The sequence below is a fragment of the Anastrepha ludens genome, chromosome 4, assembly GCF_028408465.1.
Source record: "Anastrepha ludens isolate Willacy chromosome 4, idAnaLude1.1, whole genome shotgun sequence".
In the NCBI taxonomy this organism is placed as follows: domain Eukaryota; kingdom Metazoa; phylum Arthropoda; class Insecta; order Diptera; family Tephritidae; genus Anastrepha; species Anastrepha ludens.
The window spans coordinates 123,737,642-123,754,264 of NC_071500.1; the positions used below are offsets into that span (position 1 = coordinate 123,737,642).

Below are 16,623 nucleotides of genomic sequence, written 5' to 3' on the forward strand. Positions count from 1 at the left end.
CTTTATTCGCTGCGCTATGTCTATGTCGTCGTAAAGCTCATACAGCTCATCGTTCCATCGTCTGCGATATTCGCTGTTGCCAACGTGCAAAGGTCTTACGCAGAATCTTTCTCTCGAACACTCCAAGCGTCGCTTCATCGGATGTTGTTATCGTCCACGCTTCTGCGCCATACGTTAGGACGGGCATGATGAGAGTCTTGTAGAGTGTTAGTTTTGTTCGTCGAGAGAGGACTTTACTGCTCAGTTGCCTACTTAGTCCAAAGTAGCACTTGTTGGCAAGAGAGATTCTACGTTGGATTTCAAGGCTGACTTGTTATCGGTGTTCATGCTGGTTCCTAAATAGACGAAGTCTTTTACAACCTCGAAATTATAACTGTCTACAGTGACGTGGGTGCCGATACGCGAGTGCGCCGACTGTTTGTTTGAAGACAGGAGGTACTTCGTTTTGTCCTCGTTCACCACCAGACCCATTCGCTTTGCCTCTTTGTCCAGTTTGGAGAAGGCAGAACTAACAGCGCGGTTGTTAAGGCCGATGATGTCAATATCATCGGCATACGCCAACAATTGTACGCTCTTATAAAAAATTGTGCCTGAGCGAAATTTAAATTTACAACAATAAAATATTGGCTGCACAAAACCAAAAAGAGAAACAACAACAACACCCACTTATTATCTGTGCACAACGCAAAAAGGGGAGCAGCGCTTGGAGCTGAACAACAAAAAAAATTAGCAACAATAATAGCAAGCGGAGCATAAGTACTGGAAATTTTCACATATACTATACATACATAAGTACATACTTTATATTTTTTTGAATAATTTAAAATTAGATACATATACTATACATACATAAGTACATACTTTATATTTTTTTGAATAATTTAAAATTACATACATATACTATACATACATAAGTACATACTTTATATTTTTTTGAATAATTTAAAATTACATACATATACTATATATATTTCGCATAAAAAAAATATAAAAAAAAAAAAATCATTATGGAAACTTTAGAGATAAGTAAATTTAATTTAGTATTAGCGTGCATTAAAAATGTTGAAAATTTGGATGGCAATGATCCAAACCAATTACCAGATTTTATAGAACAAATTGAAAATATTTTGCCTACAATTTCTGAATTCGACTCAGCTAATAGAAATGTGCTATTTGGGTACATAAAAAACAAATGCATTGGTAAAACTAGGGAAGCTATTCATCGACATCCTAACGTAAATTCATGGCCTATTTTAAAAGAAATCTTAACCACAAATTTTGGCGAGAAAGACAACAGTAATGATTTGATGGATAGTTTAAAAACTTGCAGAATGCAGGGAACAATCGAAAATTATTACTACAAAATTAATAAATTAGCTAATAGAATTCATAACAGAAATTTGACTCATAATGATAATACTTACTCGACCGAAGAAATAAATAGAATAGCTCTTAAGACTTTTAGAGAAAACCTCCCAGAACCTACAAATCAGCAATTTGAACCAATGGAAATTGGAAATTCGAATGTAAATTTTCCTATAGCAGGCGAGCAAAACTTCCTTACATAGTTATTAACAATCCCGTGAAAAAATTAAAATTTATTATTGACACTGGTGCTGAGTTTAGTATAATTAATCCTGATATTTGTCACCCTAAATTTAAGCAAGATGTAAACGTAGTAGCAAGAGCATTAGGTACTAAAATATCAATAACCAAACTTTGCAAATTTCCAATATTTAAAGAGTTTAATGTAAATAATTATCATTGTGAATTTTTAGAATATGCTTTTAATAAAAATTTTGATGGACTTATCGGTAATAATATTTTACAAGAATTAAGTTGCATCATCGATTTACCCAATCGTCAATTAATTACCAGTACTGCAGTAATTACTATGTTTTTATCTAAAGAAGAAGAAGTCTATGACGATTTAGCTTATAAGGATAACTATTTTTTTAATTGTGAAGTTGAAAGGGCTAATGTAATATCCCATATTGAAACGAGCCACCTAGAAGAATATGAAAAAGAAAAGTTACTAAAAATTATTAAAAAATATAAACACGTATTCTATGATAAAGCCGACAGTTTAAGTTTTACTAGTGAAATAAAACATAGGATTTTAACTAAACACGATATGCCAGTTTACTCGAAGTTATACAGATATCCCGAGGTGCATAAAGACGAGGTGAATGATCAAATTGAAAACATGTTAAAACAAAACATAATCAGACACTCTAATAGTCCTTATAATAGCCCAATTTGGATCGTTCCGAAAAAATTAAACTCCTCCAATAAACAAAACTGGCGCATAGTAATTGATTATCGTAAACTCAATGATATTACTATTGAAGACAGATTTCCAATGCCTAACATTGATGATATCTTTGATAAACTAGGAAAATGCCAATATTTTGCTACACTTGATTTGGCGAAGGGATTTCACCAAATCGAAGTTCATCCAGACGACATTCCAAAAACCGCGTTTTCGACAGCAACTGGCCATTACGAGTTTTTGCGCATGCCCTTTGGCCTCCGTAATGCGCCAGCGACGTTTCAGAGACTGATTAACAACGTATTAAAAGAATACATTGGTTCAATCTGTTTAGTGTATTTAGATGACGTTCTAATTTTTTCGACAAGTATTGAAGAACATTTAGAAGCAATAGATAAAGTATTAAGACGTTTAAGCCAGGCCAATTTGAAATTGCAAGTAGATAAGTGTACGTTTCTGGCAAAAGAAACTGAATTCTTAGGCCATGTTGTCACTGCCGAAGGTATCAAACCAAACCCTGAAAAACTTAAAACGGTAGAGAAAATAGCTTTACCCAAAACACAAAAAGAAATTAAGTAATTTTTAGGCATAACTGGGTTTTATAGGCGTTTTATTAAAGACTACTCAAAAGTAGCTCATCACCTTATTAAATATTTAAAGCAAGGAGCAAAAATTAATATAAATGACAAAGATTATAGATTAGCTTTTGAAAAATTGAAACAATTACTTAAGAATGACCCTATACTGGTTCATCCGGATTTTAATAAAACATTTACACTTGTAACCGATGCAAGTAATTTTGCATTGGGAGCAGCACTTATGCAGGGAAATAAAGCAGTATCCTTTGCAAGTCGCACTTTAAACGGCCATGAAAGAAACTACAGCACAATTGAGAAAGAATTATTAGCCATTGTGTGGGCAACAAAATATTTTCGTCCTTATCTTTTTGGCCGTAGATTCATAATTAAAACCGACCACCGTCCTTTAGTCTGGCTTAATAATAATATATAAAAGAACCTAATGCAAAAATCCAAAGATGGAAAATCAAGCTAAATGAGTTCGATTTCGAAATTAATTATATAAAAGGTAAGGAAAATGTAATAGCTGACGGCCTTAGTAGATTAAGTTATGAGTCATCAAATAGTGAAATTGATATTAATTTAAATGAATTGTTTGACGAAGATGCCAATACAGTTCACAGCGCAGATACTGATGATGCTGACTTTATTAAAATCACGGAATGTCCTATTAATATGTTTAAAAATCAAATATTTATACAAACGTCAAATGAAAATTCTTGTAAGACGAAAATAATGTTCAAAAATAAGATTCGACACATATTAAAAATAGCAAATACAGACGGTATTTTGAAATTTTTGAAGGATAAGCTTTCTTCAAAAGGTCTTGTAGTAGTTTTTTGTCCAAATATTGAGCTCTACAAAGAATTCCAAACTTTGTATATTAAATATTTTGCCAGAAACAAAAATCTCAAAATATTAAAAGCAAATTTATTTTTGGAAGATGTAGTTGATAGAGACAGGCTCCTAGAGTTAATTGAAACAACACACATTAAAAATAATCATAGGGGTATCAATGAGGTTTACGAAGAATTAAGAAAATTGTATTTTTATCCCAGACTACAAAAAGAAATTCAGAAATACATAAACAATTGCGAAACATGCAAGCTGGCAAAACACGACAGGTCTCCGATTAAATACAATTTAAATATTACGCCCACCCCTGTAAAGCACAATGATATTGTGTATGCAGATATATGGTACCCACAACGAGGCACCATGTATCTCACAAGCATAGATAAGTTAACGAAGTACGCAACTGCGTACTATTTAGAAGATAGAACTTGGGTGTCAATACTAAAAGCACTTAAGCAAAGAATCCAATATTTAGGAAAGCCAAATTTATTAGTATTCGACAACGAACTAGATACTGCCGTAATAAGAGAATTTTTAAAGGAACAAGAAATAAAATTTCACACTACCACAGCGTATCTCAAAACTGGCAACGCAGATATAGAAAGGCTACATGGAACCCTTAATGAGCACATTCGACTTTTTAATGCGGATCCAAATAATAAAGATGATATTGCCGAAAATGTACATAAAGCCATAATATCATACAACAATACAATTCATACTACTACTAATTTTCGACCCAGCGATCTTTTGAATAATATGATTTCACAAGAAGAAATATCCAAGCTTTCACAAAAAGTACATGAAAAGAAAGTTAATAAAATAAATTTATTGAATCAGAAAGCCAATAGAGTTGACACAGACAATTTTGCCAACAACATTGTTAATAATAACAGGGTTAGCAAATCAAAACCAAAATATAAGAAAATTACTAATTATAAACAAGATGGAAATTACTTAGTATCAAACGATAATAAATTTAAAAAAATATATAAATCCCAAGTAAAACGAAAAACATGAAAAAACAGAAAAAAAAATGAAGAAGAGAAAAAAAAACATTCAGAAAAACTAGGAAATGTGAATAATGTTTAAAAATATAAAAATAAATAATTGCAATAATGTATACCAATATAAAAAAAATATGATTAAACATTTACTTTAAATATGTTCATTTTGAATAAGCAGGGACTGCTTAGTCTACGGGTGGAGGTGTAACATGAGATACATACCTACATACATGTATATTATAACACATAAATACCTGAATACATATCTACATACGTACATACTTACATACACAAACATATTAACTTACATATTTAAATATTAATCTTAAATTTAGCAATAAGAGAAATTAGAGTAAGAGTAGAACTTTAAGAGATTTCGTTAGATGTAAGCTTTAGGTAAATAAGGTTTACTGTAAATAAATTTGAATAAAGGAGTTGAGTTATTTCGCAGACACCGAGAAGTGAGTTTGTGTTTTAATAACGTTAATATATACCACATTTTATATGCTTTTTTGGCTTTGTTTGGCCAATGGTATACCATAGTTATGTATGGTATGGTATACCATAGTTATGTACAAAAATTCTTATGCAAATGGCTTCAAACAGTTTTCTAACTAATTTCCAATTTCAAAAATAAATGCGACAATTTCCAAAATTCGATCGATATTTTCGAAGATAGGCATATCAAAATGTTCCAAACACTGATTTTCTCTTCCATATGACACTGTATTGCGTTCATAGAAAGCACAGTTTTTTTTGGCCGCCTGCTCCATCTTATCTCCTTGGCCGTAGAGGTACTGAAGAATGTATAGAATTTTCCTCTTTTCTACTTCCATTTGGGAGTGTTGACATACAACTGGCTTAGCCAAACATAAAACTGAGAAATACCTCTTCTTGAATCGCATTGTCAGTTTTAAATCGCCGTCAGGTATGAGCCGTACAGTTTATATCTCGTGACATATGGCTCACTAAAGTCATCTAGCGAAAAACATTGAATACTTTTCATTCCATTTTAATATTGATTAAATATATTTTTACATTCGTACGCGTTTCAATTTTCCAACTCATATTGATGATCTATGCTTCTATGACCAGTTAGAGCACATAGCTTCCACCCTTTTGACGTGATAAAATGCAACCTTTTCACAATTGCAATAATAATAACAATAAATATAAAAGTTTTAAATAACATTAAATTTATATTTTTTAACAACAAAGGAAATTCTCACAAAAAAAGGAAAACATGTTAAAATTAAAATGAGAATTTTCTTAATTCATAAACTATCCGGAAATTGCTCATACATACATAATAAAGCAATAGAACAATTCGGAAGAAAATTAATTAGTTGATATGAAAAATATTTCAGGGCGCCTAGACTTGGGGAAATTGGGGTGGCTAAAATGTGAGACGTGATTATTTAAGCGCTTAAAGTGACCTCATCGTCCCGCCAATACTGGAAGCATAACGTATTAGCCTCGTTCGCCAGTTTCCACACCTGCAACTAAGAATGTAAATATTTGCAAGGGCAGGTCTACGGAGGGGTGTTAGTTGCTTGAAAAATAACTCTGCTAAAAAACGGTCGGAGGTTTTTTTGATTTAGAAGTAAGGCATTAATATTTTTCTTCAACTAATATTTGCAACCAGCTAAAGTTCGCAGCGAATGAGTTTGTACGTAATTACTATTCGGTAGTGACCGGGTTTGAGATTCGCTGTGGGCACGAAACACCAGAATGATGGAAAATGTTTTTTGTAGTACCGATCGGCCTTCGGCAGGCAATAGCAAATCTCCAAGTGTATTTTTGCCATGAAAAAGCAAAGCTGCGGAGGCGTCAACTTTTGGCCCCATATGCAGACTACATTTATGTGAAAATTTTTTAATTTCCAGGCTTGACTTATTGCTTCTTCAACAATCAAAGGTAGAAAAAATCCTCTCGGGCTAACTTTTCAGTACCTTTTTTTCTGCATGTATATTTTTTATATCGGTGGCCGCCGTAGCCGAATGTGTTGGTGCGTGACTCCCATTCGGAATTCACAGAGAGAATGCAGGTTCAAATCTCGGTGAAACACCAAAATTATTTCTGCCATGAAATAGCTCCTCATAAAAATATTTGTCTATCGGAGTCGGCTAGAAACTGTAGGCCCCTCCATTTGTGGAACAACATCAAGACGCACACCACAAATAGGAGGAAGAGCTCGGTCAAATACCCAAAAAGGGTGTACGCGCCAATTATATATATATATCTTTTAATTTTTTTGTTGGGTGAGGTAGGGTTGAAAATGTCTTCGCTTTTACAGTGACCGTCGTCAAATGAAGTACCTCAAGTTTTCTGGCATCTCCGAAGAGCAGTTTATTTTTCGGAGCAGCTTTTTCATAACAGAAATGCGCGAGGAGATTTACTATTACCTGTTGCGCTTGCTATTGCTATTAGAAAATATTTTTTTTGCCATTTGATGAAGAAAATAATTCATTGAGTTCCCTTCTATAGCGAATTCTTGGTGCCGCCCGTGTATGCTTGTATATATTACGCTGAGCCACAGTTGATTACGATTTTTTTGTTGGAACACGTACATGCAAAAAACAAAAAAATGTTTTCGTCAACATTCTGCGGTTGCATCCGTTGGTGTTTAAACTCATGTGCTGGCTTTTCAAAAAGTTTTCAATAAAAAGCAACGACACTTGGTTTGTTGTTTTTTTATTTCAACAAGCGTTCATTGTTGCTGCTCACTTTTGAAGTGCGTAGTTGTTATTAATTATTGCTGGCTATTGTGTTGACCGTGGCCACAAGTTGTTGGCCGTAAACAATACAGTTAATTTATTGGAGTGCGTAAAGATTTTTACATAATTTGATATGTTTTCAAAACTGTGCGCATATTTTTAATTTATTGTTTGAAATTTGTCGCTTTGAAAATAAAGTGCGGTTGACTAATTAGCTTTGGGCATAGAATTTTGAAAATGTGGTATGTGAAAACTTACCTTTAAATTACCATATTTGCAGTAAACAAGAACTACGGTGAGTCGTTCAACGATGTTTTAGTTTTGTAATACTTTAGATATCAATATTAATTCCTTTTTTGGGAACAGTTGTAAAATCAATATTTATGTATATTAATTAAAAAAAAACTATTATAACTAATATAAAACCAACGTAACCAAAAAATGTTTAAGCTGCAAGCTAAATGCTGCCAAATTTTTCTCCAGTTCTTATTCAAGTCAGTGTATCGAAACAAAAATGTTAAGGTTTGAAATGTTTCCAGTACTGTAATTCCAGGAGTTGTGAATTATTAGCACACAGTTTTGTTTGAGCATACGCCTACATACATTAGAAGCTCACTACTGCCAATATATTGTTGTAAACAATTTCTTAACTTCGAAAAAATTATGTGGCAACACCATTAAAAATTTATTGTATTTTTAATTAAAATGTTCTTCATCATAATTTGCTAATACCCACATCCTAACACTAAATTCATCTATATTAATTTTTATAGTTTTAGAGCCACGTGGCAACGCTATACACAAAAAATTTTAATTAAAAGTTTGGTCATTCGACTGAACATACTTTGTTAGTTACCTTTATATTAATCCTTAATTAAATATCGTTCTTAATTAATTATTTTTTGATTACATGGCAACGCCTTTTAAAAGAATTACTGGATTAAAGCTATATTACACTGATATATGTAGATACATATATGTACATATATAATTTTGAACAACTAATATATTTACTAATAACTTGTAACTTCGAAAAAATATGTGGCAATGCCAATAAAAATTATATTTAACTGAAATGCTCTCAATCATAGTTTGCCTGATACCCACGTTCTAATACATAATTCATCTGCATTAATATTTATCATTTTAGTTTTAGGTACGTGGCAACGCTATACACAAAAAATTTGAACTAAAGCTTTGTCCATTCATTTCAACATATTTTCTTTGACATCTATAGCCTAACAATTAACTAAATTTCGTTATTAATTAATTTTTTTTAACTAGATGACAACTCCTTTTACTATTGAATTGATTATTATTAAATTAAAGCTATATTTGCATTGGTATATGTACAGACATATAGGTATATATTTTTGAACAAATGATGTTTTTGTAATCAATTTCTTAACATCCAAAAAATTATGTGGTAACGTCATTCAAAAAATTATTCTTAATTAAAATGTTCGGAATCATAATTTTCGTAATACCTACATTCTTATACTTAGTCCAAGTGTATTAATATTTATGATTTTAGAGTTATGTGGCAACGCCATGCATGAATAATTTTAATTAAAGCTTTGTTCATTCGTTTAAACATATTTTGTTTGATACCCATATCCTAACCTTTAATTAGATCTCATTATTAAATAATCTGTTTTTAATATTATGAAATTAAAGCTATCTTTGTCTTTACAGTGATATATGTACACACATACATATATGTATAATATAATATTTTTAAACAATTAATGACTTTTTTAATCGATTTCTTAACTCTAAAAAAATTATGTGCCAACACTGGCTAAAAATATTTGTTTATTAAAGCTTGCTTAAATCCCTTTGCTATTTTTGCTATAAAATGCAGGTGGCTACGCTGTCAAAAAATGGTTTTGGAAAATATTTTGCTTAAAAATGTCTTTCATGATACCTTTGCTGTAATACTTACGTCTTTTTTTTTTAATAAATTACCTATTTTTTAATAAAATCAGGTGGCACCACCCTGGAACCATAAGAAATAATACTAGTAATTTACGACCAATAGGCCTTCTAACGGTGTGGAAAATGTTAAATTCGGGCAGTTGCATTAGAGTGACGCGCTTTCGAAGACAAGGTGGGAATTTTGTATTTGAATAACTTTTCTACTAAATAAAAACAAAAGATTTTAAGTAATAAAAATCTTTATTTTGAGCTTTGCGCGCTCCATTGCTTGGTTGTTTTTGTACTGCAACTGTCTCCCTCACTAGTGGCAAAAATGATTGGCGTGCAATGTCACTTGCAAAAATTGTAAATCATCCGATAGGGGGATTAATATTGCGCCACCTTGTAGGCAGGTAAATTTGTGTATGTATACAATTTAAACCATAATATTGCCGCAAAAATGGAGTTAAAATGAAATCTGCTGGCTTAATTTAATGCTGTTATTATCAAGCGTATACGAGTGTAATTCGATTATGATTAGGTACCTCCTTATCAATGTTGTGAATTGTGTGTAAACAAGGAAATACCAAATTGACGCTACCAATTTGGCAATCTAGATGTAACCATTATTGTTACCATAATATTTTCTATAATAAATACTAACGCCAACGATATTCGACATGTTTTGTTGTTGCTCTCTCAATGTTCTAATCAGAAACCTCCTTAAGTCTGGGCAAAGTGTGTTCAACGAACCTCTTTTTTTACTTTTTTTACTCCAATTGAAAATAACCAATTGATAACCAATATGACTAATCATTTATTGTATGTAGTGTATGCTCAGACCTGTGGGCTAGACTATTTTTTATTTAGTGCCATTGTGCCAATCTATTTACCAAAGCAGACAACATTTCCTGAGCGGGACACGCTCTCTATAAATACTTTCGTAGTGCAAAAATTTTAAGCAACGCACAAATTTGCTAGTATAAATTATCAACTTATTGTTATTGTTGTGAGCGGAAATTGATAGGAGTTTTAGTAAAAAAGGAAGTTAAAACAATCAAAATTAAACTATCTTTTAACTTGTTTCTACTTGTAGACTTCAGCGCATTAAACCATATGAAGTTCGCCATGCCTAATCACATTAAAAAATCATAAAATGAATAGGTTCCAATGTGGAAATTTCTATTTGTATGATAAGTAGTCCTAATAAACTCGGGCAATAAAAAGAAAATTGCGAAAAAACTTAAATGATTGTAGACGAGATAAACTTTGTCACTTTGAAAATGAATTTGCATGCGCAGAAGTGGTATAAAATTTATTTCAAATTTTTAAGAAAATCACCATTTTATTAGCACCATATTCATGTTTTTGTATGCACACATTCAAGTTGAAAAGAAAAATAATATAAGTGTAACATAAATTATGCATTTTACGACATGTCTGTTTTCCAAGGCGTACTAGTTAATGTGAAAATTTTATATCAAAGAAATAAATCTTGTAAAGCAAGCTTTTTTGAGTAAATATTTTTTTTAGTGCCATTTCATAGTAGAAAATACCGTTTTGTTCAAGAGAGATGCCGTATATTCAAGAAAAAATAAATACATTTTAACAAGAAGTTATGTGTATCGAATGGCGGATATTCGTTTCTTCTAGCAGATTAAAATGTTGTTTGTAAAGGGTGATCAGATTGGAGGTACTTTTTCCTGAAGGGCTTTTTTGACAGATCACGCGTGACTACTGTCAAACTAAATACATAATTTTTTGTCAGTATTCATTGACATCTCATCAAGGAAAGACTTACACCACAACAACGTTTACAAATCGTACAATTATATTATATAGCCCGTGAAATAATGAAACAATGGATTTATTTCGTCGTCGTTTAGGTGAGCAATTTATCTCTCGTCTTGGAGCAGTGGATTGGCCGCTTGGCCACCAAGATCGTGTGATATCAAACCTTTGGACTTTTATTTGTGGGGATACCACAAAGGATTGATTTCAATTTAGAATCCGTTGCTTCTAAATTTATTACCCTTTATTGAAAATATAAAAAAAAAATATTTCAACAAAATTTCTGTGTTGTCATTTTACGCTCTCAGGCTTTAAAAAAACACCCTTTATAATTGATTGCTTCAGGCAATCATTTGTACCAAATTGCGAATGAAAAGGAAAACTATTTGAGAATATGCTCATATAACCAAAAAAAAAACATTAGAATGAATTGTTACATTCACTGCTAATTAAAAAGTCACTTTCGCCTCTTAACCAATTAATAATTATTTTTTTGGTTTAATCTTGGTTTTCACGTGTTAAATAATATTTCAGCACACTTCAGCTATCATAATTCCTCTTTCAAGTAACAGTGACATAATTATTTACCCCATTTTGGGTGGTTGTGCTTATGGTGGCCATTTTACTGCATTTTATTCCTTTCAATTTTTCTATTCATTTAATTTCATTCGACCACAAAGGGGGTCACCTCTCTTACTCTCTACCCCACTTCCTGCGTCTACTTAGTGTTGGTAATTCATAAATATCTTATGACTTTGGAAATGTGCTACAAAACCATTCACAACCCCTTACCGGTTATTAACAACAGTTGTAGGCTTCAAATGTTTATTTATTTCATTAAAGCCGCACCTCCACATATTTGCTAAATATCCCTTCTATGTTATTTTCAATGATAGTATCAGCAGGTGATTGGAGTGGGCAATAATCAGTGGTATAAACATTTGCGGCACATGCGCCAATACGCAAATAAATGCTTATCTATTTAATCAAAAAGAAAAACTTATGTAACTAAAAATATATATGCATATCTATAAATATATATCTACATATATACACACATACGCGCACATAGAAATAAATTTGATGTTGTGCTTTGTTGGTAGTTTTATTGCAATATTTTTATTGTGCCCTTATCTGTTTTATTGCTGAATGTTCGGCGATAGTTAATCAAATATTTAACTGTCTGCTTAACGACTGCCTCAATGTTTGGCGCAACAGTTTTTTTTCTATCTAATACAATTTGACTTTTTATGGGGAAGGGCAAACATAAACTCTTATTGACGAAATAAAAAAATATTTCACCAACTGCTATGGACCGAGGCTTTTGCGATAAAATTTATAGCTGTTATGTCCTTGCTAAGAACTTGATTTTATATCTATCATGTGGTTATGGATTTTTTAGAATTTGTTGGGCCAATATTACGCTTACCTCACTATGGATATAAAAAAAATAAGTGTTTTGTTAACAGCGACCGCCCCTCAGGAGTCCATAAATATAGCATATCTCCGTTTGGGGTTTTGCTGCGATAGCGGAGGAGCTCGACATGCACGTATATATAAATATGTATATTAGCTGTGTTACTTGTATTTTGGAATTACCAAAATTTGTTTATGTTACCCACCGTGTTTGGCCGCTATCAAAATTGTTGAAGTTTTGAGAAGCCAATTCGAAAATGTTGCCGTCACGCGCCAATTTGATGATTTGCTTACCAAATTTATTGGATTTGATGCGGTTGCATTTTTTCTGCTCTTATTGTTTTTGTAAGGTGACGCACGTGTCACTATGTCTTTAATTTTCCCTGCAGTGAAATATGAGAATCGATGCGCCATTCTTGTCAATGCGACCGAACTGTATGAAAAAATACCACTGAAATATCGGCATTGATTGCCAGTACTACGTCCAAACGGTATCAAAAGGCCATTAAAGCAACTGGTAGGCGGTAGGGGTTGGTTGGTTAAAGTGGGGAATCGCCCAGAATCCAACTAGCGCTTCCGCACCATTTTGTTGCCTCAAGGCACAATATAATGTACTCGATTGTTCTGCAAGGTTTTCAATTGCGATTGGCTGGAAACCCCCTGACTGGACTTTTCGTAATGGATTTTCACATGTCGCAGAAAGTGCAAGGCCATATCAGTTTTCCTCCTGATCATTGGCTCGATTTTGCTAGATTAGTGTGTGCAGATTTCTCCTTTATCGTTCGCCTAGTAGTGTGGAGTTTAAGACATCACGAGAATTTTCTAAATAGACAACTTTACTAGGGCTAGTAATTAATTAAATGAAATTCATATGCATGTAAAAGAAAGTAAAAATTACAAGTATACAAGTAACGTGAATTCTGCTGCATATATCAAGTTCTAGAGATCGTAGTGTAACCATGTACGCGGTGATAGCCAATTCAACTTTCACCAAAACTCTGGTCTTTCACATCAAGCGATGGATGGCTGAAAATGTCCATGGTTGAGCGTGAAACCAATAAGTCTCGTCATAGCACCATTTAAACTCTGAAAGCTGCAATTAATAGCGTTATGGTCAATATGAGTAAGAAGCATTTGATTCGGGCATGCAATCGTTTGCGAACCCGCTTCGAGGAGGTTATTACAGCTAATGGAAATTTACTGATGTGTGGTTATGTAAAAAATTTTCGAATTTTTTTTTAAATTTTGTTCAAAATAATAAATGCCAATCAGCTTTACTCGTAAGTTGTCCTCAGATACCGTACGCACCCTGAACTACAAAAGTGCATACCAAATGTATTTATCGTAATTTAAAAATTTTAAATTTGAATGACATTTTTTTAATTTTTGTAAAAAATCTGAAAGTCGGATAAATATGGTTCTTGCTATATAATGAGCTAGACATTTATGAAAAATTAATGAATTAAAAATAAGAATAGTCAAAATTGATAAAACTGTTGAGGTTGTTTTACTTTGACAAGCGCTTTATATTTATTATACCATTTTTATTTACATATATCGAATTTTTGTAAATGGCGTTGTACGCCATTTATATTTGACACTTGTGAACTAGACAGCTGCAGTTTACGAACAGATAAGCAATGGAGTGCGTAAAAGTGAAACATTTTTTTTATTTAGTAAAAATTATTAAAAAAGAAAATTGGATGATTAATTTTGTGCCTTCTTGTACACTCATTCATTAAAAAATGATTCATACTTTTGAAGGAAATATGATTTTTATATTAGATTGAAAATTATATGACGAAACATATTTGTTTTTTTTTTTATTATTTTTAAATTTATGTATGCCATTTGTCTGCATTTCCGATTCATATTTACAGACTTTTTTTCGTGTCATTGTCGTATGGCAAAAACCTGTATTTCTTGGGAAAAATAATCAAAGTATGGAGCATTATTCACATCATACGATAAATATGTATGGACTGCAACTAAGTAAAATTTAATAAAATTGTAAGGGGCGTATTTAGATACAAATTCATTATCAATTGGCTTATTGCATACACGAATACCCACACGAGAGAGCGCCTCTGATAGCCAGGTTCAATGTTATCATTTTTTTATAGCTGTTTATTGTCAAATGTAAAAAATTTTGGGATTTACATGGCTTGCAATAGTTCGCTGTCAAAGTCGTCAAACACACTTAATGCCATTACATTATTAATTTACGTAGCTCAAACCATTGATAAATACCCCTCCATATATATGTATGTACCTGATAAAGCATTTGTAAGCAGATATATACCAATAAATCAATTGATAAACAAATGCTAACTAATAATTGTGCCCGCTTCCGGCCCTTTTCTTTGTTGGTAAGCTTTCAACAATTAAGTAATTAAGTTCTTGCCATGTTATCGGTAAGCTATACTCGAGATGGACCGAATAATTTGATTCATTATCAAACATCATGGTATTTCGCATTCACTGCAATCTTGATTGATATATGTGATGATAGAAGTGGTGTAACAGGTGTGCAGTTATCTGCACCAAACAATAGCAAATAGGTGGTGAAGAAGTTTTACGAATATAACATTGATATATTTCGACTCTTTGTTCACTTCAAACAGGCATTTGACAGTATAAATAAAAAACGAAAAAAATACTGCTTTCAAAAAATTGGAGTATATACCTTTGAAGTTAATAAATTTGATTCTCTGTACATTGTCGAACACAGGAAGTAAAATGCCGATGCAAGGAAGCCTATCAGACCCATTCCAAGTCATATCTCGTGTAAAACAAGGAGCCGCATTAACATCTTTAATATTTAATTTAATGCTACACACGACTGCTCAAGAAACAAGCACAAAGGAAACATTTTTAACAATGATTTTCTAATGACTTGTAAAAATATTATGCAAAGGTAATGGAGCTCTTTTTCGCCAAACTAATCCGTGCCTACGCTGTTGATATTCTTATTAGGGCTAAAAGCAGAAGCTCTCTTTAAACTTGTTAATAAAAATGCAAAAGCTCAGGGACTATATGTAAATACTTAGAAAACTAAATACAAGATTCTATTAGCCAACAAAACTGCCGCGATGATCTAACTATAAACAACTTTGTTTTCAAAAATATCTCTATCTTAATTGGCGTGATAACCGCTTATGCGATTTTGGCTAATTTGAACAAAGCGCGCCAGTCATTTCTTTCACGTGTTAGCCGGTCCCAGTTAGATAAACCAGGTGAAGCCAAGTCCTCCTCCACCTGATATTTCCAATGCAGAGGAGACCTTTCTCTTCGCCTGCTACCACCAGCTGGTACTGCAATGAATACTTTTTGAATCGGAGCGTTTGTATCCATTCGGACGACATGACCCCGCGAAAGAAGCCGCTGGATCTTGATTCGCTGCGCTATATCAATGTCACCTTAAAGCTAATGTAACTCATTGTTTCATCGCCTGCGATACTCGCCATTATCAATGTGCTAAGGTCTAAAAATCTTCCGCAGAAACTTTCTCTCAAACTCTCTAAGTGTCGCCTCATGGGATAATGTCATCGTCCAAGCTTCTGAGCTATACGTTAGAATGGGGATGATGAGAGTCTTGTAGAGTGCTAGAGAGAGGACTTTACTACTCCATTTAGACAATCCAAATTTAGTCCAAAGTAGCACAAAATGTAATATATGCTTCTAGTAAATATTTGCCTCGAAAACTATATACCGAAAATAGTGGGGTAAGGGTAGTGAATTCAAAAAGAAGTTGTTAGAAAAATTTTTACCCCTTGAGATAACTTGCACTCTTATCGCCAATGGGATTATTGTTAAGGAAAATGATATAAATATCTATACAGATGGCTCAATGCCATAAAAGAGGTTAGGACTCCCGTACTTCGATTTCTGTAGAAGCTGTCTAAACAGTCAGACACCTTTTATGTGAGTGTGAGAGCTTAGCGACAAGGAGGTTCCGCACTCTTGACGTGGCATTTTTAATTGATGTAGCGGACATAGCGCATCTAAAATTAACGAAGCTTTGCTCGTTTGTTAAAGCTACCGGGGTTTGGGTAAGGGTAAGTTCCAGT

General features: G+C 32.7%; 1 protein-coding gene across 11 annotated transcripts in view; it reads left to right on the top strand.

Annotated features, from left to right (window-relative positions):
- The window catches only part of LOC128861006 (galactosylgalactosylxylosylprotein 3-beta-glucuronosyltransferase P), a 110,584-nt gene that overhangs the window by 53,620 nt on the left and 40,341 nt on the right, over positions 1-16,623 (top strand). Inside the window, exon 1 of one of the 11 annotated variants that reach the window (XM_054098862.1) lies at positions 7,499-7,724. The exons of the other annotated variants lie outside the window; for them this stretch is intronic. The gene's annotated coding sequence lies outside the window, so the exon portion shown is untranslated. Of the gene's footprint in view, positions 1-7,498; positions 7,725-16,623 lie in introns of those variants that run through there. 11 annotated transcript variants of the gene reach the window in all.